The sequence below is a fragment of the Amblyomma maculatum genome, chromosome 7 (assembly GCF_055883805.1).
Source record: "Amblyomma maculatum isolate TAMU_Amacu chromosome 7, ASM5588380v1, whole genome shotgun sequence".
NCBI classification, from domain to species: Eukaryota; Metazoa; Arthropoda; class Arachnida; order Ixodida; family Ixodidae; genus Amblyomma; species Amblyomma maculatum.
In genome coordinates this window covers 58,242,095-58,266,798 of record NC_139350.1, presented here as the reverse complement: position 1 = coordinate 58,266,798, position 24,704 = coordinate 58,242,095, and the positions used below count along the sequence as shown (strand labels likewise).

Genomic DNA, 24,704 nt, shown 5'->3' with positions numbered 1-24,704 from the left:
TCGTCTCGCATCTTAATAATCATCACACTAGCATTAAATTCACTTGTCAGTCGTCGCAATTAAAAGTAGACTTTCTCAACACCACGGTGTCAGTGGAAAATGGAAAACTTAAAACTTCTTTGTACAGAAAGCCAACGGATAAGCAACAATATCTAGATTTTACGAGTCATCATCCGAGACATTGTAAACAAGGAATATTTGTAGGACAGGCGACACGGCTGAGAAGAATATGTAGTGATGACAGTGACTACCTAAACGAACTACATTCATTGAAAGCAACACTAATCCAGAGGAACTATCCCGGTAACTCCCTTAATACGGCCCTCGAAAAAGCAAGCACTTTAAACCGCAACGATGGGCTCACGAAACGACCAAAGGCCAACACCGAACAACAGCCTTCTTTTGTAACTAAATACTCCAATGCCCTCCCAAACATAAACAATATTCTGCGGAAATACCGTTCCATGTTAACGTGTAATGAACGCCTGAAGAAAATATTTCCGGCGGCACCAATGGTGACATACAAACGTAACGCGAACCTCAGAGATATTCTAGTACATTCTAAACTCGACAACAAGCATCCAACACAACCACACCCTTGCTCTTGACCTAGATGTAAGACGTGCAGTCATATACAAAAAGGCACCACGGTTAAAAACAAAGCAAGCGATTTCACTTTTCACATAAAATCAGGCTTTAACTGCACATCTTCAAACGTCATCTACCTTCTAGAATGCTCCTTTTGTCATAAACAGTACATCAGGGAGACAGGACAACCAATGAACATGCGGCTTAATGGACATCGGGCAGACGTAGGCAAAAACCTCCCGAAAGCAGTTTCCTAGCATTTCAATCAGAAAGACCATAAGTTCGAAGAAATTAAATTATATATTCTCCAGTCAGGCTTTAAATCTGCAAGGGACTGAAAATATAGAGAGGCGTATCTAATTCATAAATTTAGAACATTGGAACCAGCTGGAATAAATATATCTAAGGGAACGCTAGAATCCCTTAGGTATATTCCCTCTCCATCATAACTATTCGGAAAAACAATCTCACATAGCCTTAATTGTACAGTTTATTCACAACGCAGGTACACCCTTTTCCCTTCCGCAATAGCATAACCCTACACGTTCTTCTAAACACATTTCCTCCTTACCACTTGTTGCTTGAATTTGTCCTTTTTTTTATTATCATTATTATTTTTCTCTTTTTTTTTATTTTCTCATGTCAGTGTTGGTGCCCTGTGCGGTTATTATCTTGTGACTGTATCCCCCCCGCCCCCTTTGCAGAAAGTTTTAAGAATTGTCCTCCTTAGATATATGCCTTATCAGGGCCCTTCGCAAACCCTCCCTTTGTAAGGTGTATCTGCACCAAACCCGCCTAAGTGGTTACTAATCATCTACCGGGTACTATGATATTTTTTTTTTCTGGTACTGCCGCTTTTACTTCTTTTGTAGGCCACAGGATCTCCGGTTCCAGGTTGAGATACACACTTACGGTTATTATTATTTTTCACTATGTGGTTATTATCCTGTGACTATGTACTCCCCGACCTACCCCCTCCTTTTAAGAATTGTCCCCCTAGATATAATCAGGGCCCTTTGCATAGCCTCCCTTTGTAAGGCGTATCTTCACCAAACCGTCTTTAGTGGTGACTAATCACCTAACCAGCATAGTAGTCCTTTTTTCCTGGTACTGCTGCTTTTATTTCTTTTGCAGGCTACAGAATCCCTGGTTCCATGGCTGATAAGTACATACTCAAGATGTTTTTGTTTTTTTCCCACTTCATGACCCACTTTCTTCTCACCCATCTTCTCCTCCCCACTCTTTCGCACCCACTTTCCCCTCCCCAGCTTTTCTTCTTCGGAAGCAAAAGCGTATTTAAACCCCTGCCAGTGATGATCGCTATGCCCAGACGAAGACAAATCCACTTGTCGAAACGTTGGCTCATCTGCGACCTGAGGCGTACCCTATTTTCCCTTCTTCGGTTCTTCTTTTTTATTACTTGGGAATGCGATAGAAGCAAAGTTTTCCACAAACTAGAAAGTCCGAGTGCAGAACAGTGGGAGAGTATGCTCTCCAGCAGCAACCCAATCCTCCAGAGGACTGGTCATCTATGCCCAGCAAGCAGCAAAACTCATTGGTGCCCTGGAATAGGGGCGCCAACCCTGTGAAACGGAGCCACGCCATCAACGCAAAGATGGATGAAGTCTGTCAGCAATATCTCTAAATTAGAGCAATAAAGTTTGTCCTATCCTATCCTACCCCACTGCGGTGGCACAGTGGTTAAGTAGCATGAGTACTGTAGCGAAGTACCCGAGTTTGAACTCGACCACCGGTACCTGCATTTTGATGGAGGCAAAAAGGTGAGAGATCTGTGCTGCGCGATGTTAATGCATGTTAAAAATCCCCATGGGGATTGAAATTTACTCTGGGGCCATTCACTATGGCATCTCTCTTCCAGTCTTCACTCCCACCTTCTTTAAGCACAGTTCAGATGTCCAAGGAAAAAATGACAGATAAGCACCTTTCCTTTCCTGTAAACCAATAATTGTAGAGGCATGTTCTCTGCTTAGTGCCATGCTAGTATGGTTGTGCATTCTAACGGCAGCGTGACAACATTGGTGGACGCGCAGTACTGAAGCGGTGAGTACGGCAGACAGGCTTCGTATTCTGGAACAAGAGTCTGGTCTCAACCAGAGCGCTAACTTCGCGGGGCACATATTTTTTTATAAGCTGTGGTTCTGGGAATTGGAGGCGCAGTATATGCCTGGGTGGACACCTACACTTAAGGTGAAGGTCACACCACTCTGAAGGTCAAGCAGCCGAATCTCTTGGGGAAGGCAGACAGTAAAATTAAATAGCCACGTTTATGGCTTCTTTCAGGTCAATGGCTGGCCCACACTGACGTGATTTTTAGAAAATGATATTCACAGTATTTTTTTGGTGGAAACCAGAACTGCATAGCAATAGTTAGTTCTGCTCCTTGAAAGTCGAATGAACGTCAAATGGAAGCCCACACTGTCAGACCTAGGGTGGCATAGTGAAGGTTTCGCTTCAAAAACAAGCAATCATTTATTTTTCATACATAGACAGCAGCTCTTACATGCAGCAGGTGAGCAGGTTTCTTATACTTCAGCACTTTCTCCTCACTTCTCTCTAAACTTGCACATTCTTCACCTCTACAAGGCTGTCTAGCTAGCATATCAACGTGGCATTCATAGAATGCAGAGAGCATTTTTGACTCCTTACAATTTGCGAGCTGTAGCTTATAGACCTTCACTCCGGTTATGTTACGAGGATGCGGTGGCGCTGTCATTGTTTGTGGATTTTGTACGGTAAGCGAAATATTTAAATCTCTTGCCTACCGTTATGGCGGGGTGGTTTGCTGCTGCCGAAAAAACAGCACCATGCCGACTAGTTGCGTTGCCATGGCACATGCTGAAAGATGCTAGAAAAGGAAGTTCGATAAGCTTGCACAGGCTTCTGCCAATGAAGGTCATAAACTGCGATTATTCCGCCGTTTCGTAAACAGTGGAATGCCGCAACAAAGCGTGAAGGCTATTGGTGCTGACTCGTCGATATGCAGCAAACACCTGCCACGGCTAAGCTGGAGCTTACTCCTGTGCCAGAGCGATCTACCTGCTAAAAGGTCACACATAAATTTTTTTTTTACAACACGTAATAGGATCTTTGTACTGCGTGCGCAGGTGCAACTGCACAGGTAACATGTAGACTATAGAGGCAGCCATTATATTGTAGTGCATAGGCCTGTCTCAAAGGTGGTGCTTAACTCGTTTTTTTTTTTATACGTTAATAGGATCTTTGAACTGTTTTTGTGTGGGTGCGACAGCACAGGTAACATGTAGACTATCAAAGCAAACGGTATATTATAATGCATAGGCCTGTCTCAAAGTTGGTGAAAAACTCGAGTTTGGTTTTATGTACAGGGTAGGGAAGAGAACATGCTTCACGAGCAATTTCGACACAACTAGCGCCATCTGTGGGGCGTCGGCAGAAACGATCAACCATGTGATTTTGGCTTGTCCAGTGATTTTGCCGACCTCCGAGATGCGAACGCTGTCAGCTGCCTTAGGATTTGAGAAGCCTGTGGGAGTGACCTTTGTGCTTGTGGCCATAGAGCCTGGACAGCATATTGGCGGACTTCTTTCTTTCTCTGTTATTTTTTTTTTAATTTTTGCCTCCACCGCACCGGAGGGCAGCGGCTACTTGCTACGAAAGGCAAAGCCACCATCATCACAGCAAGCAGACTCTCCATCGTGCTTGTTGACAATACCGCATTTATCTGAGTTTACAGTCCCCATCTTTACAAGCACTCAACGAACACACGCGGAATTAAAACACCATTTATTTTTCTGCATAGTAACTTGAAGAACATTGAATGTAAAATCTAAAGTGCTTGCCCAACCAATCAACGAAGCAGCGCCCTAGAGAAGGAAACGTCGTATCCGTTAACGAACTTCGCTGTTGTGTGCCGCTCGCATCGGTGCCAAAACGCTGATTATTGAAGCGGATTAAAATATAACGCACTACGATTTCGCCGTTATAATTGGGCTTTGGGACATCGGGAAGGTGAAAAAAACTATAGCGGCCGGCTGGAATTAGTGGTCTGGCAAACATCACGGCACCCCTTTAACAGTATTCTGAGGGAGGGAAGGAGGAAGGGAGAGTGACAGAGCTGTAGAATCGGAGGTCTCTAATAATTCTGGCTGCCTTGGGTTCCCTAATAATCACTGACACCACGCGGAACATTGGTGTCTGATGTACCGCTCAAAGAATCAAGCAGGTTCTTGGAAACGGTACTCTACTATCGATCATATCCATACCATCAATCAGGTGATAGAAAAATGCTCGGAATATAACCATGCTTATACATAGCATTCATTGATTACGAAAAAGCCTTTGACTCAGTTGAAACCTCGGCGGTGATGCAGGCATTGCGAAATCGGGGGGTAGACAAGCCGTACGTGAAAGTGCTGGAAGATATATACAGTGGCTGCACAGCAACCATAGTTCTGCATAAAGAAAGTAACAAAATTCCCATAAAGAAAGGTGTTGGGCAAGGAGACACAATCTCCCCAGTACTATTCACAGCGTGCTTAGAGGAAGTATTCAGACTTGGAATGGGAGCAGTTAGGGATAAGGGTAGGTGGAGAATATCTCAGTAATCTGCGATTTGCTGATGGCATTGGCTTGCTAAGCAACTCGGGGGGTAAAATACAGGAAAAGTAGAAAGGTAGGCTTGAAAATCAATATGCAGAAGACTAAGGTAATGTTCGACAGCCTCGAAAAGGAACAGCAGTTTACATTAGGTAGCGAAGTACTGGAAGTAGCAGGCGATTATGTCTACTTAGGACAGGACAGGTAGTAACCGCAGATCCGTACTATGAAAAGGAAATAACATGAAGAATAAGATTGGGATGGAGCGCATTTGGCAAGCACTTGCAGATTGTGACTAGCAGCTTACCGGTATTGGTCAAGAGGAAAGTGTACAACAGCATCTTACCTGTACTCACCTATGGGGTTGAAGCAGGGAGGCTAACCAAGAGAGTTCTACTTAAGGTGAGGACAACCCAGAGGGCTATGAAACGAAAAATGGTAGGGGTAACATTAGGAGATAGGAAGCGTGTGGAGTGGGTCAGAGAAGTAACTCTAGTTATCGACATTCTAGTGGAAATTAAGAAGAAATAGGCATGGGCAGGACATGTAGTGCGAAGAGAGGATAACCGATGGCCGCTTAGGGTAACAAACTGGATTCCAAGGAAAGGAAAGCGTAGCAGTGGGTGGCAGAAAGGTAGACGGATGAGGTTGAGAAGTTTGCAGGGGTCAAGTGGATGCAGCTAGCACAGAACCAGGTTAAGTGAAGAAATATGGGAGAGGCCTTCGCCCTGCAGTGGGTATAGTCAGGCTGATGATGACGATGATGTACCGCTCATTTCACTCAAAATTGGGACAACAGCAGATAGCAACAAAAGAAAGCACTGTTTTTTACATGATTACAAAAGGGTGAAGAAATGAACATGAAAGAAGCCAAGATGACAGACCACTTGGCTGGTTTTATCTGCTGCAACTTTAGACCGTGTGAAACGAATGCACGGACCATTCGTAATGCCAAAGGTTTTGTGTTTACAAGAATCACTGTCATGTTAGCTGCTTCTCATGTATATTTTATTATTTCTTTTTATTGGCAAGCTCTATAAATGTGCTTCCTTCCATCACTCTAAGCTGTTCCAATTTTGTGCGAAGCAAGTGGTGATATCAATTGCCGGCAGTGTGAGGCCGCATCAATTTCTAGCTGTTGATGCAAAAGGTGTTCTCAGTGCACGAGGTGCAGCCAGCAGATATAGAACAGCAAAACACTCTCCACTTCATATCCTAAGTTGCAGTCTCACTTCACTTTTAGTGCAGGACGAGGCTATCGGACGCATGCTCCCGAGTTCCTTTTCATAAAGCTCAACTATTTTGTCACCGTCAATGAAGGCGTGTCAAATTCCACAGCCTGAAAACAATGAGCAGAAGTGGGGAAAAAACCACCTTAATGAGAAAAATAGTTTCGAGCATTTTAATTTTGATAAATTATCTACTATAGTGAAGCAGCATTTGGACAGCAGAGTTGTCCGGACATGTGAACTGCAGTCTAGACACACTGGCGCCACATCCACAACAAATTCCTTAGTTTACTTGACCCAGTCAAGAATTTCATCGTGTCATAAAAGCCAGTTTCTCAAAATTTCTCTGCTGTGCTTCAGCCATTTTTCTGCCGTGACTAGGCTCAGGAATGCAAGAGAGCATTTCATACCTGGCTTGGCTATTGTCCGTCATACTCATACTGCGGACTCGAATATAAGAATGCGATTATGCTAAAAGCCGACCTACTTGCAGTTTTCCAAATGATCCCATGGCCAAAGTGTTCGCTTCTTTAAGTTTAAAGAGTGGGTTAAAAGGCACCGTCAAAGCAATTTAACAAAATATCAAAGCAAAACTGCAACATCGGAGCAAAGTCCAAGTTTTAATCGAAAACAAGCCAACCAAAATATGAAGTGTCCATGTACAGGCATTCCCATGATGGATGGAGCACCATTGTAGAAATAGGCATGTACATGTTCACAGTGTTGTCTTTTTTTTCCTGTCTTGATAACTTTAAGAAATGCAAGGATAAAGCCAAAGCAGTGGTGGGAGTGGTTGCTTCCACTGATGGTGCAGCTGCCACAGTGAATTTGTTTGGTTATAAATAACGAGCAATCGAAGAAAACCTATAGCTGATGGATTTCTATATGCTCGAGCCAGAATTAAATGTTTCTCGTGAGGTGTGGCTTTGTGGAGAGCTACAGGTTGCTTCAGGAATTTAATGGCCTTTGAGATGCAAAGCCATGTAAGTGAGTTCTGCCCAGGACACTCAGTTATCTGTCTCCTTCAAAAGGCTGCAAGCTAGCTGTGACACTGGATTCAGTGTGACCTTGAAATGGCCATTCACTCTTTAAAGACATTTCTTGCAAGCTAATTGGTCAAACAAATTATGAGCATTGTAAAAATGAAGATGTACACACAAAGGTGAAGAAGGTTCCATGCTCTATCTCAAATGGCATCGCTAGGTGTATGCGCTGGACCTGCTTGTATGCAGACTGTCCCTGCCGTAGTTCTAGATAGACTCCCAATACCTTTAACAAAATCCCATCCTACATTTTGTGGAATCGTGGGATAGAATGGCGGTCCTGGAGCTCTGCAGCCGCACTCTTCCTACACCTGCAATGCCAGACAATGCCCAATATCAAGGCATGCAACCTGGTGCAACTGTCATTGCACCAGATCCCTTTGCCGGCGGGAGCCGGCTATCTTCAGCGGGACTGATGAGCGCAACGTTGAAGATCGCTTCTTACGAATGGGTGGGCATCTACAATAAATGGGGCTACGAGATTAATTTGAATGTCATATTTTATCTCACTGGCTTTGCAAACTTGTGGTACCGCAACCATATATTGGCGGTGAGAGACTCAACATTAGAGCATATGGTACAGGTGAATAACCCTGCACCCGCTGCTTCTGTTTGTGAAGCGAGTCTCAAGGTAGGCCCACTGCTGATACCCATCGCATTGTACGATTGCCTCGTCGTCCTGGGCCCTCTTTATTGGCCACTTGGTCATATTGTCAGGATGGATAGGGATAAGCGGGGAGATGCAGTGGGCGCAGCAAGAGCTGGTATCCAGTAGCAACACCTCTTGCCGTCTTGACGAAGTGTACTAGCCACTTGGTTCATAGATGGAACCACACGACTCTTGTCAGCTGTCACCGCTGCAACGATGATAGGCCTAGCATGACTCCGACTGAAGGACCGAAGGGTACAAGCATTTTGTCACCTATGCCGCTAATGCCGCAGGTCCTATCCTGGCTGCGGAAACATCACCGATGCCCGGCGATGGAAATTCCTGTGAAAAGTGCACTCACGGGAACCACCACACAGTTCCTCAGTGCAACAGACTTCCAATTGCAATACTATGGAGACGGGCACGGCACTGCAAGCACTGTTCTCCAGGAGGCACTGGCTCTATACGTTGCTACCACGGAACGAGTGGCTGCCTTGCTTCTACGAGATGTGCTAGCTCTCTTCCTAATGCGGCATCAAGAGATCCTCGTCTCAGCAGTGCAATGCAAGGGGAGCGTATTGCAATTCGTCTATATCCCAGAACCCAGAAGATAAATGTGTGAAGCGCCGAACTAATTAGGACCATACACCATTCGTCGATTAGCGGCAGTGGGTCAGGAGTAGTAGATTTTTATAGGGCCATAACTCACTTTGCGTCCGAGTTCCATTGGCTGAAGCTTTATCTTTTGGATGCAGCATTTGGCTGGCGAGCGCTTTTTGGACGAGCTGGACTTGGGCCACGTGTCACCTGCGGTCACCGAAGAACTTGTCGCAATGACAAAAGCAGCCTTTCAGTTTGAGGAGGTTACCATGACTGTTCGCAGAAAGGAGCAAGTGCAGCCGACTTGCCCTCACCAGCTCATCAGCATCACAATGCCTGATGACAGGAACCTCGCTGATGAGCAGCTGCGCTCCCCTGTATTTTCAACAGTGACCATCCCCGAAAAGTCGCTGGTGTTTTGAAAATCTTAACTGGTCTAACTGGTTTAAGGAATACATTCCCAACTGATCCCAGTTAGGGATCTATTGTTATCCAACTGGGAACCAACTGGCATGAACGGGAATTTTGTGCCTTAAACCAAGTGGACCAGTTAAGATTTTCAGCAGTGGCCATCCTCGAAAAACCTATGGCGTTCTGCTACCCAACCGTGAAACTTGACGTGCCCTGCAGGATCTACGTAGTTCACGCCGAGAACATAAACTGCAAGTTTTTTTGTTTTTTTTCACGTACCATTGCTCCAGTTTATGTATCTTGTGCTTGTATTTCATCATACTCTACATCTTGTATGCCCCTCCTGCCTAGGCCTTTCACCTGCAGTCTCTTATAAATAAATAAGGCTTGTGCACCTTGCGACCAGGACCCCATGCCACACTCGGAAATAATTCAAGAGCAATGTGCCAGCACAGCCCCACTCAACCAGTCACGTGTTAATGTCTGCCTGACCTGATTCACGAAGGCAAGCTTCAGTGCACATGTTAAAATGTAGGCTGCTTCTGGCCCAGCTGAAATCACGATTACATATGCAATACACATGCACATTATGTAACCTCCAGTAACTAAGCAGAAGCACCTGTCCCCACAAAAGCTGCTGAGTGCATGCACATATAAACATTATACCCAGAAATGTGGCACAACAAACAAGCACATGTGAAGAGGCGCAACATGTGCTTATGTTTGTTGTGCCACATTTCTGGGTATTATGCAGTACCAACTAGCCCCTCAAGCTGTTACTTTGAGATATAAACATGTCTCGTTTCAACTAAACTTTGATGCATGTGCTTTGGTCAGCCATAATTATTATGGATTAATTTCTCTCATATGCCTTCAAGCCATGTTGAAATAGAGGAATAAACTAGTGTTACCGATAAGTGAATGGCCATATAGTGAGGGTTCTTTGATCTCTGTCTAGTGAATTGTATGTGCTAGTTTTTCATTGCACTGGACATCATTGCACTGTTTTTACAATGCATTAATGAAATGATGCAACTAACAGTAGTTTTTGTTCTGCTCTTTTCTAGCCTGGCCATGTGGAAGAGTACAAGACAAGACACATATCTATTGTATGCCATCTTTAGAAATGAAGACATTTGTTATTTCAGCATTTTATTCCCCATGTGCATGCACTTGGATATGACATGTTACACTTATATAAACATTCAAATCATGAATGTTTATATAAGTGTAACATGTCATAGCATTCATTGATTACGAAAAAGCATTTGACTCAGTTGAAACCTCGGCGGTGATGCAGGCATTGCGAAATCAAGGGGTAGACGAGCCGTACGTGAAAGTGCTGGAAGTGGCTGCACAGCAACCATAGCTCTGCATAAAGCATAAAGCATAACAAAATTCCCATAAAGAAATGTGTTAGGCAAGGAGGCACAATCTCCCCAGTACTATTCACAGCTTGCTTAGAGGAAGTATTCAGAAACTTCGAATGGGAGCAGTTAGGGATAAGGGTAGAGGGAGAATACCTCAGTAATCTACGATTTGCTGATGACATTGCCTTGCTAAGCAACTCGGGGGATGCACTGCAAATAATGATTGATGACCTAGACAGGAAAAGTAGAAAGGTAGGCTTGAAAATCAATATGCAGAAGACTAAGGTAATGTTCAACAGCCTCGGGAAGGAACAGCAGTTTACATTAGGTAGTGAAGTACTGGAAGTAGTAGGCAAATATGTCTACTTAGGACAGGTAGTAACCGCTGATCCGGACCATGAAAAGGAAATAAGAATAAGATTGGGATGGAGCGCATTTGGCAAGCACTTGCAGATTATGACTTGCAGCTTACCGATATCACTCAAGAGGAAAGTATACAACAGTTGCATCTTGCCTGTACTCACCTATGGGGCTGAAACGTGGAGGCTAACCAAGAGAGTTCGTTAAGGACAACCCAGAGGGGTATGGAACGAAAAATGGTAGGGGTAACATTAAGAGATAGGAAGCGTGCAGAGTGGGTCAGAGAAATAACTCAAGTTACTGACATTCTAGTGGAAATTAAGAAGAAGAAATGGATATGGGCAGGACATGTAGTGCGAAGAGAGGATAACCAATGGTCGCTGAGGGTAACAAACTGGATTTCAAAGGAAGGAAAGCATAGCAGGGGGCGGCAGAAAGTAAGGTGGGCGGATGAGATTAAGAAGTTCGCAGGGGTCAAGTGGATGCAGCTAGCACAGAACTGGGTTAAGTGGAGAAATATGGGAGAAGCCTTCGCCCTGCAGTGGGTATAGTCAGGCTGATGATGATAATGTAGCTGCTTCCCAAGAAAAATACAACTGAAAGTTGTGCTTCGCAAGTGCCATGTGTGTTTGTTTAGTTGTCCTTGTCTTTGCAATAGTATCGACCTTCAAGAAAGAATTGGCTGACAGCCAACCATATTTTCACATTTGTGCAAGATATATTAGGAAAAGTTAAGCTAGGATGGCGTTCTATATGAATTGAAGCTGCAATAAAGGTTTTTAGTTCGAATTAAGAGATGCAGTTGAGCTGTCTTTCAATTCGATGCTTTCAGTCGGTTGTCTCATGACAGGTCAACCAAGAGACATACGGCATGTGCACCAAAACAATAAAGGCATGAGAGTCGTGAAAATTGGTAGTAGCAGTCAGAAAGGCCAGGGAAGTGACATTAAAACCACAAATTGGATTACTAATCTGGACACAACTGAACCAGGGTAGGTAATACCTATGTTAAAGAAGTCTATTGTATAGCCACATTCATTGGGGTTGCATGCCCCATTAGTCTCAGAAGAGATGTGGCTCGTGTGGGCGGGACAAGGTCCAAGCGGTGAATCTGGATGCAGAGAATGCATTGCACTTTCAGATGTAGTTAGTTCAGTTCAGTCATGTCCGACTCTTCGTGACCTTATGGGCCATGTCACGCTACGCTTTCCGGTCTCTCACTATCTTCCTAACATCACACAACTTCATCTGCAGTGCCTCGAGGATGCCATCTAACCATCGCGTTCGCTGCCTACCCCTTCTCCGGCAACCCTCAACCTTTCCCAACATCAAATCTTTCTCCAGTGACTCCTCTCTTGTCATCAGATGAGCAAAGTAGCTGAGCTTTAACTTTAGAATTTGACCCTCCAATGAGCAGTCAGGGTTTATGGTCGACAATATCGACTGATTTGATCTTCTGGCCATCCAAGGAACTCTCAAGAGTCTTCGCCAGCACCACAACTCAAACGCGTCTTCGCCGGTCAGCCTTCTTCACAGTCCAACTCTCGCATCCATACATCACAACTGGAAAGACCATAGCACGAGTTATACGGATCTTGGTTGGCAGTGTAATGTATCTGCTCTTTACTAGGCGGTCAAGGCTAGCCATGGCTCTCTTTCCCAGAAGCAGGAATCTCCTAATTCCATGGCTGCAGTCTCCTTTCAGGGTAATCTTGGAGCCTAAGAAGAGAAAATCTGTCACAGCCTCCACTTCTTGTCCCTTGATGCTCCAGGACTTGATAGGGCAAGACGCCATGATTTTTGTCTTTTTAATGTTCAGTTTAAGCCCAAACTTCTCACTGTCTCCTTGTACGCGCATCAGAAGTCTCTTGAGTTCCACTTCACTTTCTGCCATTAAAGTGGTATCATCTGCATATCTAAGGTTGTTGATACGTTTCCCAGCAATCTTCACTCCAGCTGAAGACTTGTCCAGACCAGCCTTCCTCATGATGCACTCAGCATATAGGTTAAATAGGCAGGACGACAGTATGCAGCGTTGTCTCACTCCTTTCTCAATAGGAACCCAATCAGTAAGACCACGCCCAGTTCTAACTGTGGCCTCTTGCCCTTCATACAGGTTCCTGGGGAGGCAGATGAGGTGAATCCGAACTCCCAACTCTTGGAGAGCTTGCCACTATCTGCTGTGATCTACGCAGTCAAACGCTTTTGCATAATCAATAAAGCAGAAGTAGATGGGTTTCTGGGACTCTTGCTTTTTCCATGATCCAGCGAAGGTTGGCAATCTGGTCTCTAGTTCCTCTGCCCTTGCGAAACCCCAGCTTGCACGTCCGGAAGCTCCCGATCCACATAATGCTGCAGCCTACCTTGGAGGATTTTCAACATCACCTTGCTAGCATGCGAAATAAGCGCAATTGTGTGGTAGTTGGAACAATCTTTGGCACTGCCTTTCTTTGGAATGGGGATGTAAACTGACCTCCTCCAATCCTGTGGCCACTGCAGGGTTGTCCAAATCTTCTGACATAATCTATGCAGAATGTTAACAGCGTCATAGTTGAGGTTTTGAAGCAACTCAGCTGGAATGCCATCAATTCCACTAGCTTTGTTCTTAGCAAGGCTGGCTGAGGCCCATTCACTTCACTCTTCAGGATACCTGGCTCGAGATCAGTAATCACAACCATCTTATGTTGGGTTTGCACATCCGGGTCCTTCTTGTGCAGTTTTTTTTGTGTATTCCTGCCACCTCTTTATCTCTGAGGCTTCAGTGAGGTCCCTGCCTCGTTTGTCCTTTATCACGCCCAGCTTAGCACAGAAGCTTCCTTTGATATCTTTGTCTTATACAGAGCTCTTGTGTTCTTCAATTGGCTGTTGTCCTCAACTGCTTGGCACTGTATGTTCAGGAAGGCATTCTTATCTCTTCTTGCTATTTTCTGAAAATCCTTATTGAGAACCTTGTATCTTTCCCCCATAACTTTTGCCATCCTCCTTTCCTCAGCTATTTGCAAAGCCTCTTCAGATAACCAGTTTGCTTTCTTGCATTTCTTTTGCTTTGGAACTATTTTAGTAGCAACATCTTGTATTATATCACGAACATCAGCACATCTCTTCAGGCTCTGTCTTCTAGGTCTAATTCTTGAAATCGATTCCTCACTTCCACAGCATATTCTGATGGAATTTGATCCAGATCTTACCTGAAAGGCCTTCTAGTTTTCTGCGTTTTCCTCAATCGAAGCTTAAATTTGGGAACAAGAAGCTGATGGTCGGTGCCACAATCGGCCTCAGGCCTTGTTTTTACTGCTTGCATAGCGCTTCTCCATCTCTGAAGGCAAAGAATATAATCAATCTGATTCCTGTACAGACCGTCCGGTGAAGTCCATGTGTACAGGCACCTCTTGTGCTGTTGAAAATGAGTATTCACTATGGTCAGGTTGTTTTCGTGAAAAAGCTCTACTAGCCTCTGCCCAGCTTCATTTGGCACACCAAGACCAATCTTGCCTGTAATTCCAGATATTTCTTCACTCCCCACCTTGTCATTCCAGTCTCCAATGAGAAAAAGGACGTCTGATGATGGAGTGCGGTCGAAAAGGCATTGCAGGTCAGCATAAAATCTCTCAATGTCAACTTCTTCAGTAGTAGTGGTTGGTGCATAGACATAGATAACTGTTATGTTGAAAGGGTGACCTTGGATCCGATGTGAAATCATTCGGTCGTTTTTGGGGTTGTACCCTAGCACTGCTTTGCACATTCTTCTATTTACCATGAGAGCGACCCCATTTCTTCTCCTGGATTTGTTCTCACATGTTTAAGACATAATAGTCGCTGGAATTAAATTCTCCTATTCCGGTCCACTTGAGCTCGCTGATACCCAAGATATCAATGTTCAATCTGTCCATTTCTCGCTTGACGACATCCAGTTTACCTTGCATCATAGATCTTACATTGCATGTTGCTATGTGATATATCTCCTTGCAACGTCGGACTTTCCGGTCGCTTCCCGACACATCCACAACTGAGCGTCCTTTTGGCTTTAGCCCAGCCGCTTCATTCGTCCTGGAGCTACTAGGAATCGCCCTTTGTTTATCCCCAGTAACATGTGGGATGCCTTCTGACCTGGGGGGCTCATCTTCCAGTGCCATATCATTAATTTTATTGTGACTGGTCATAGGGCTTTTTTGAAATACTGGAGTGGGTTGCCATTACCTTCTCCAGTGAATCACATTTTGTCAGAACTCTGCCGTGACCTACCCCGCCGGGGTAGTGCAGTGGTTACGGCGCTCGACTACTGTTCCCAAGGATGCGGGATCGAATCCCGGCCTCGGCGGCCGCTTTTTGATAGCGCCCCTGTGCTGTGCGATGTCAGTGCACGTTAAAGAACCCCAGGTGGTCGAAATTTCCGGAGTCCTCCACTACGGCGTCTCTCATAGCCTGAGTCGCTTTGGGACGTTAAACCCAACAAACCAACCAACCATCTGCCGTGACCTGTCTATCTTGGGTGGCCCTGCACAGCAGAGCTCACGACTTTATCGAATTTCGCAAGCCCCTCCGCCACGACAAGGCAGTGATCCATGAAGGGGACAGTGTAGTAGTATAGCATAATCAAACGTTTATTTTCCGTTCTGAGCAGTTTTTGAAAGCATTTTTCTTTTTTTTTTTTCAATTTCATTTGTCAATTACCATGCTTAGAGCACAGTACAAGATATTGTCATGTGGTAGTGACCAGGGTCGATGACACAAATGAAGAGTCGGTGATTGCCCTGAAGAAACTCTTTATTGGGCTGACTTGTGCCCGCAAAAGAACTAAGCGATATCAACAAACATGCTTGTCGATCGTCGAACAAAGAATGCCCATCGCACTCATCAACGCTCAATTTAAAGGCTGCTCAGAACAATCTAGGTAACGTCGCAACTGCTACAAGCACAAGCTGGAACATTGTAGAAAGACACACGAGTGGCCGGAATCTTCGAGACAGAGCTCAGTGCATCTTGCACTACAACAAAACTGATAAAGGTGCATCTCGCGACATCGAGCATTAGCAAACAAAAGAATACAGAACTGATACGCGATCCAGAATCAAAGTGCTAAGGCCGCATGCCGGCAGCTGTTAAAAAACAACAAATACAGTTTTGAAGGCTTCACAGCAATATTATGTACAGTAGTAGCAGATGGTCGTGCCCATACTAAAAATTAGCCATTCGGGGTATAATGTGGTAGCATTTCACACAGACACAGAGACTTTTTTTTGCTTTTTAATGTTTTGTTAAATTGTTATTTTCTAATTTTTATTTTTCTACAGCAATACATAGCGTAATCAAACGTTCACTTTCTATCCTGAGCAGTTTTTGAAAGCATTTTGCATTTTTTTCGCTTTCATTTGTCATTTACTTAATGTTCTCAATTAGCACCAACAAGCATTGGCTTTTCATTCTATAAGTTTTGACACCTGAACACCCTTTCCTTATTTCTTCACATAATTCAACAGTTATTTATAATGATTCATTAACTTGTTGACTACAAAACACAATAATCAATTTGCTAGGACCAAAATTGCCATGATATGATTTTTTTTCCACAGCCCTTGATTATTTCTGACATACTACACCGACCAGTACTGCCACGCTGACGGCTTTTCAATCAAACGAGCAGTTTAAGCAGTCTCTTAAAACAACATTGGCTGAAGTCGTCTCAAAGGAAGCAATGTGCACTAGTGAAAAAAATTCTGAAAATGGCTTTCAGCCAACCTCTTTCCTCTAATCATTTAGCTGCAGTCCCTTTGAAGCCACCATGAGCAATAATAAAGGAAGAGGCACTTTCATGATTCCCAAAAATTGTAGGCCTTTGTGTATTGGCAGAAAAGATAATTGCTGAATATGTGTTGAAAACTTCCTGTCCACAAGAGAGTGGGTCTCATGAAACACATTTCATAAATCAAAGAAGAATGCATGGTGTGCAGTTATGCATCTACTGACATAGAAAATAAAAAGGGTAGCAAGAAAATGCTAACTGAATATGCATGTCATTCAAAGTGCCAGAAACATGCCTACTATCTAAAAAATCTAACTGGAGCTGTAATTAAGCCAGCTTCTGGTATGAAAGATAAAGAGCATTAATTTGTTCACATTATACGTCTGCACATGGCAGTAAATTATGATTTTCTTTTCCAATGTTTTGCATGCATCAAAAACATTGCTTTGCTTACTATCCATGCATAAATTTATAAACCTCAGCTTGAACTCTGTGCTCTTTGTCATCTGGCTTTGCGTGACCTTGTTTTCCTCGCACTTTTATAGGTCTTATAAACCATCAAGGGGGTCAAATTGAAAATGTATTAGGCCTTACTTCCATGCATCAGAAATCCATGAATAGCATGCTTACAGCAAATATAATTGGAGATTACATTAACAAGATGAATAACAAGTTTTCACAGAAAAACATGTACTATGTATCAGTTTTTCAAATAATAAAGCTAGCTAGCTATTTCTGCTTAGAAATTCATGATGTGTGGTGAACCACTGGTCAAGTTTCCAAAGGAACAAAGTTCGAGATGTATGGAAATGGATTCATAATTGCTGACAAGCGGCTTCCTCACATTGACCTACTTACAGGAAGCCTCACTGGAAACTTCTTAATTCTCAGTTCTTTTCCCACATAAAGATTAGAGAACAGAAAAGAATAAAATGCAAAGTTCATTTTATCTGCAATTAGTTTTGCTGTGCATAATTGAAAGCCAATTTATGTGGTATATTACTCATCACAGGCTATATGTGGGTGGTCGCAACTACTACAAAATGGGTAACAAAGAATGCTTTTGTCAAAAAGAAAACACTGGGCCTCGTGAAATGCCTTCAAAAATAGCTTCAAATTATTGTGAATGCCACAAGCCTCTTCACATCACACTGAAATTAAAATATTGTTAAGTGGTGACACGCAAAAAAGACTGCACAACATGGTGACAGGATGAACGATGATTTAATGTCTGGCCTAGTGCGAGGGCTCATCTTCGCAACAATATCAAAAGGAGCCACTGTGTTTTGCTATAATCATGGAAAGTCTGATTTGGCATATAGAGAAGAAAAACAGTATTTCCTAAATAATTAAAAAAGGAAACAATACATAACAGTTATCTCACCTGTTCACCCTTTCATACATCTACCTGTGAGCTCATTGACAGGCCCCATATCACAGCTTTAAACAATTTAAGGGCACAAGGTGACACGCATGTACAATAGATTCAATGGATTTTGTTGAATCAACACCACACAATGCAACTTCATCCGTGCATGTATTTGACACTTGATTTGTAAACTGCAATGTCTGTATGGTCAGAAAAACTAGAAATACTGCTGTAATCACCAGATTATATGGAAGCTCCACCCATCTTTGGCCTGCAGCAAGAGGTAAATATATAGAGGCAAAACATCACAACAGCATCAAGCAGTAGTATGTACTGCCTAGCATGTTGGTTCATGATACAGAAGAATAAGCACAGTAGTAGAAGGGACAAGAAAGACAGATGCAAGCACAGGCGCTTACAAATACCCCTGTCACACAGGCAGTTTTAATGTCCATTGGTTCAATGGACATTGTACTAAATGGGGATTGGCCACTTTCATATGGCAGTTTCAAATGACACTTGAACTTGATCGGTATTGACTCAAGAGGTTCATGAATTGCCACTGGAGCACCAAGAAACATTCACAGCAGCCCCGCATTCACACTAAGGTGACAAACAAAACACAAAATTTAAAAGAAACAAAACGTCTTCTGGATTCTATTATCGATATTAAATTAAACAATTCATCAACTGGCTTTTCAGGAGTCAAAATGATTGCTGTAGAGAATGTGCAGTGTTCAAATGTAAGCAAAACTCGATTTTCTTGTATGGCAGTGTGGCATGCCACAGCGTTTTGCTCATGTTTGCCTTTTACCATGCTTTGCGACATCTGAGACGAAGAAAACCTCCACATGTGCTTTGAACCATAGCAACTACGAACACAGCGAAAACAACCGCCGAGCTGTGACCGCATCCAGGCACAAAACGAATGCGGTAAATGCAAATAATTTGTCATCATTGTGGTGTTACTTGCCTGCAGCGCCTGTGGGTTATGCCGTGTTTTGAGGTACTTGAATACTCTTCTCTGAATGAACTTTCATTTGACAAAGGCACTTAGTATAATATCTGCCTCGTGTCATCCTGTTTCACTTTATATTTTTGCTACACATTGTTACCCATAGGTCAATCTGTCAGATCACACGCTCACTGCTCAATGACCATCGAAATTTGCTGTGTGGCACCTCACATGATAGGTATAACATGGGTATCAGCAGGAATATTTTCTTAAGGACGGGGGGAGGCAAAACCATTTCAGTGGCATCCTGCGAGGGGGCAGGGGGGGTTGGCTGTTTGGTTCCAACTAGCGGGGTTCTTTGCACTCTCCTTGCACTTTGCCCATTATGATTAACAGCTTTTTCCTGCCAATCTAACATAGCATGCTCACGGGTGCTCAGAAACAACTCTCCTCAGGTTCATGGATAGTGTGCTGATATACATATCAAAGAAATTTGAAAAGGCCTGAGCTTTTGCTATTACTCATGTGAGGGTGTGATAGCACTTGTACAGAACAGCTGTTCTTCTAAGGGTAGGTGTGCAGTTCTTACACATGCTGCAAATTCGGCTGAGCTCACCTGAGTTGAAGTCTTTCAGATATCTCTGCTCCTGCAGCCCAGTGTTTAGACACTGGTTGATAGATATTTCCTCATTGCAAGGGAATGGAATGCACATTCTTTTTGCAGTTTAGCTGGCATGGCCAATTTTTGACCACACAGTGTGGCTCTGCAATGCTCTCAGAATTATCTTTCCTGCACCACTGGTTCAATTTCTTTGGCACAAAGAAGACATCAATTCGTGCTCTCTTTCCAATCGCGCAACTCGTCCCTTGAAAATGTACTGCTGTTCCTTGTTTGTGACGAAATTTGTTGTGTTTTGTGAATAGTGGTCGCGTTTATCACGGTTCACGCTGCATTCTGACATGATCCAAGTGTACCAGATCAGACCGGAGTTCAGGCGCCGGCGTAGCTGAAGATCCTCAAAAAATCGTGATCAGCTCACGAACGTGTTTATGAAATCTACCGTGGAGAAAAGCGACGTTTGTCGCCGATGCTGCTGAGAGACGGAAGCACGTTGGCACTGCAGTGTGTGTACATATTGCTACAGGTAAGGACTTCAACGATTTCGCCATTATTCAGCATGAATGGAAAGGCGCCGCGCTCATCGTGCGAGCCTCCGGTCGTCGCGCTTGTTGCCGCTGTTTGATAGCGCTCAGCTGTAAAACCTTTTTTTTCTTCTTCGGTCTACAGTTTCTTTTTTTTTCTTCGTTTCCGAGGATAATATGAAGCTATTCGTGGCGAGAAGGGTCATCACGATTATTTTAAAAAAAGTTTTTTGATAAGATTTACTTTTTGCGCGATAGTACGTTTAAATTAACAGCGCATTTCACAGAACTAGTAAAATAATTCTTTCATGATTGATGGTGCGGCCGCTTGCATTGCTCGGTGTCAATTTCAGTACGCAGATGTATTGCGTTTACGTGTTATGTCGCTACGCCGACTGTCTGTGTCATGCAAGTATGCATTTGCTTTCCTCGAGGGTGCGAGCATGATTAGTGATGCCTTCGAAAAGCCTGCGCTCTGCGTCGCCTCTTTCGCGCGTGTATCTATGTCTACGCTATCGGATACCATAATCTCGTTCTCTAGCGAGGTCCTCGGGAATTTTCGCTCCCGCGGGCAGTCTTTGACCGAGAAGCTTGTTAGTATAAATATCGTATTGTGTCGTATTCGCACGCTGCTCGCCCGTCTGGCTCATGTCTACCTTTCGACGAAGTACTTCCAACCCAGTTACAGGGTTAAAAAAGAAAAAGAAAAAAAGGCGCTAAGAAAATTGATGAAAAGGCAGACAGGAAAGTAAATGGTATCTCACCCATTACTTTTTAACTGGCCAGGTTTCAAGGGAGCATGGCACCGCTGTTGTAGGATGGGTAGCAAGACAGTTCTTTATTTTTATTTTTCATTTTTTGGCACTAGCTTCTGAGTTTGAAACTTTTCTGGTTACATGATATATATCCTGTTCTCTATGGACTGCAAAGTACCACTAGGAAGATATTTCAGGAGATAAAAAAATTCTCTTTAAGGAAGAATATGCTTCTACATATTTTCGGGGCTAATAACTGGAGCATGGTACAAGAAGAGCCACTTGCCCTTTCTTTAGGGTCGTTGACCTTTTTTACTAGACTGTGGAACAGCATATGATTGTTATTTTTTGTGTTGATTTAAACGCGTTTCTTAAGATGTTACATATCTTTAGTAAAAGAATTGCATCATTTTGTTTCTTAAATTTCAGTTGCTAACTTCCTTGTGAATTATTCTATTTGTGCGCTGTTTACAGAGGCTTTCTTCACCGTAATTTTATCTTTATACAATTTCTATGAACCACAGTGCTCTTTTATTTACTGCTAGTATTTTTCAATCTTCTGATTGTGTTTTTAAACAATGCAGCTGAAAAGGCCTGCCGTCCACATCAACTTACTTCACTGAAGCCTCCAAGGCTAAAGAGCTTCTGCAGAAAGCTGCGAGAGGACCGGCGGATGCGTGTGTGTGGAACATGCGGCGCAGAGGGCGACAGGAAAACAGTCGAGTCTATGACACTGATCATTCTCTTGAGTGCTCAGATATCAAAAGAATTTGCTTCACTGCAATAGAGGCTTTACAAAAGTTAGCACCATCTAGTGAAAGAAACAGAAACTGTGCGCGGCGGCCATGTTTTGCTCAGTCCGCCCGCGCCTTACATCGAGTACGCTGTCAACGTGCGCCTTCGTAGAACCCGTGCATGCACCGAAAGGTGCATTGGAATGCTCACAAGCGATTGCTTCATTTTTTAACATCGCAGCAGTCGCTGTTAGCCCCAAGCTCTATTCGGAATGATGCCAGCATGTTGTTGCGTGCCCTTCTGCAGCCAGCGCGCCGTCATACGCGCACTGAATCAAGGTATACGCGTGTATGCGACCTTTCGTTTGCAATCCTAATCGGCTTTACAAGGGTCACTTGCATCATGTAAAGCATTACTGCACGTCCCTCTGACTGGGAGCTAACTCACAGAATGTGCTATCACCTAAAACAGCAAGGTTAATTGTTTAGCGCGCTATGGAGCCTTGTGAACTTGAAGGATAAACTTACGCTGCGATGGAGGACACGGGAGAAGGAGCAATGCATGTGTAACGAATGCTATTGTGCAAATACGTTCTTTGAAACATTTTGTACGTAGGTTACATTTACCATTGTGCATTTGATTTAAGACACGGGCATGATTACCGAAACTACTTTTTACAGTCGTACGAAGTAGTAGTGCTTGGTGCAGAGAGCAATACGGTTGTCTAGTGCGCCCGAGGTGCGTGTTTCACGCTGCAAAAGCAAGCGGCTGCCAAACCCGCGGCGTCTAGAAAAGCAGGAAAAGGTGACATCCCAAGCATCCTTGGCCGACCATTTACGTGTGGCCGACGTTCGGAAAATGGTCGGCAGCCTACTTAGTCGGCTAGTAAGCCACGACAAGCGGTCGGCCCGGAGGTAGCCGCCAGCCATTTCGGCAAGTAGTTCGCAGCGGCCTTTGGCCCGACTTTTTGGGCGGACTAAATGCCGGGCACGGCGCCAGGTTAATGGCAAGAGTGCGGCAATGCGTTGGCCCGACTGTTGAGGCGGTACATTGAAAAAAAGTTATGAAGAGCACGACTGCTACTTTTTTTTAAATTTGCCTGTTACTTGGCTTTGGTTTTTCGCGATGTTATGTAATTTGCGCTTAGTATGGAACAAAATGATACATGCTATTCAGTGTAAATGTTTTGTTACATTAATTAATGCTATTGTTTGTTTAACTTGTCGCTCACATTTTTAGTGAACCTTATAGCTGTAAGTAAATTTATTTACCAAGTTCTGATAAACAGCAAGCCACAAGGTGACCGCGATTTCATGTGTAGATCATGTCATTATACTGTTTGCTTAATACGAAGCGCAGCTGTAGGTGCTGTAACATCAGTTATATTTTGGCGCACAAGCTCCCGTACACCCCATTTAGCCCGTATCACTCACTGAAATGCGTCCGCTATATGACAGGGCACTTGAGTAGACGCAACTTCTCATTGTAAGGGAGGAGAAGGCTATTGTGTAAAACAAAAGAAGCGGACAGAAGAGAAAAAGCACACGAGGGCAGAAATTATGCGTAGGGCACTGGCAAGCCTTGGCCGCGGCGAACGCTCCGGCAGGCAAGCAAAGAGACAAATTCTAAAAACACTACTTCGCAGCAGAAGAGAAATGCGTACACGGAGGGAGACCCGGACGAAACAAAACCATCACGCTCGGACGTTTCGAAGGAAGTGCGGAAAAGAGGGGGGAAATGGTGGGAAGGGCGGTGCAACTGTGTCACCCCGCAGCTCGAAAGTTGGTGGCGAGCGTTCCTGACTGGGCGAGAGAAGAGATGTATACACGCCGACTTTGAAGAGAGCATGCAGTTTTGTGGTATTTGTATACTATTTTTGAAGGAGCTCTTTTCGAACAAAGTTGTCTTACGATCAAATACATGAAGAAAAAAAAAACGAAGGAAAATGATTATCGTCCAGGTTATTAATCGCATACTTTTTTTCTCAAAACAGTCTGGTAAAGCTAAGAGCCGCGAGAAAACGGGCCAGCGTCCTTGTCATTTGGTTTTGTTTCTTTGCGTGTGGCCCATTCATCCTCTTTTACGACCTGCCGGGGTGGGACGGGCGGCTGTTTTCATTTTTTTTTTCGGAAGTCGGAGGGGCGCATTTTCGCAGCGAGCGGTCCGATTCTACACCGGAAACTACCCCCCTCTCCTCCCCCGCTTCTTGTCAACAGTTCTTGGAAGACTCGGCAGCTTGTGCTCATGGGTGCGTGCGTGCTTTCAAGTTCATTGCAGAAGTGTAGAGCGCGACCAAGAGACGATCTCGAGCGCGCGAGGACGCTGTACGTGCGAACGAAATGTTGGAAATGTAAGCGCGTTTTCCAAAGTTGCGCGTTATTAGTTAAAATTACAAGACAGTCAACTTTGTTACCTTCAATAACTAGGCGCTGGACAACCAGACCTCTTTTTCATTCGCATTTATATACTGTCAGGACAAGTGACTGTAGTAGTTTTCAACCGCTGTATCCTTTCAGTAACTCCTCCAAGCCATCCTGAAGTAACGCGCTCCTCTGGCGCGTTCGGACACAAAAAATCGAAAATGCTCCTCTTTTCCTGTTTTTCTTTCTCTTTTTCTTTTTGCTCAAAGAATGGGAGTGGGGTTTCATAGGAACGAAACTGTTGATTTTCATTTATTTTATTAGTATTTCGCTTTTGATTTACAGATTGTTTTGAATTATGGCTTCTATATTTTCTTGCTTTTTACTGTCCACTCCTGGTCCGCGAGAGACATATTTTCTCAACGCATCCTGCATATCAATATGAGTTTGAGACCCCTATGTTAGACAGAGTGATTGAAAATTAAGAATATTTATTGAGAGCTACACGAGGTACGCGCAATAAAAGAAGCTAATTGAAAAGAATTCTTTCCTGAAGCAGCTGCCGCAATTTCGGGTTTTTGTTGTGGCTTGCAGACTAATAATATGGAGAACTTTTAGTTTTAAGGCGTGAACATGTATCGGAAGTGATTAAAGCGAATTATCTGTCGTACGTACTAAGCCGAGAGATCGCTTGTAGAATAGCCCTGCATATGGAAGGAATGCTGCATAGGTCCAGAAACTTAAGACTTCTGCTTGAAAAGTACCGGGATAAGAGAGTAGAAACGATCATGACGTCATAGG

General features: G+C 43.8%; 1 protein-coding gene across 2 annotated transcripts in view; it reads left to right on the top strand.

Annotated features, from left to right (window-relative positions):
- Positions 1-11,641, top strand: part of LOC146183331 (splicing factor C9orf78) — a 78,434-nt gene extending 66,793 nt beyond the window's left edge. For both annotated transcript variants that reach the window (XR_014708765.1, XM_084609112.1), the window contains one exon: positions 10,184-11,641. The gene's annotated coding sequence lies outside the window, so the exon portion shown is untranslated. The remainder of the gene's footprint in view (positions 1-10,183) is intronic.
- The last annotated feature ends 13,063 nt before the right edge of the window (positions 11,642-24,704 follow it).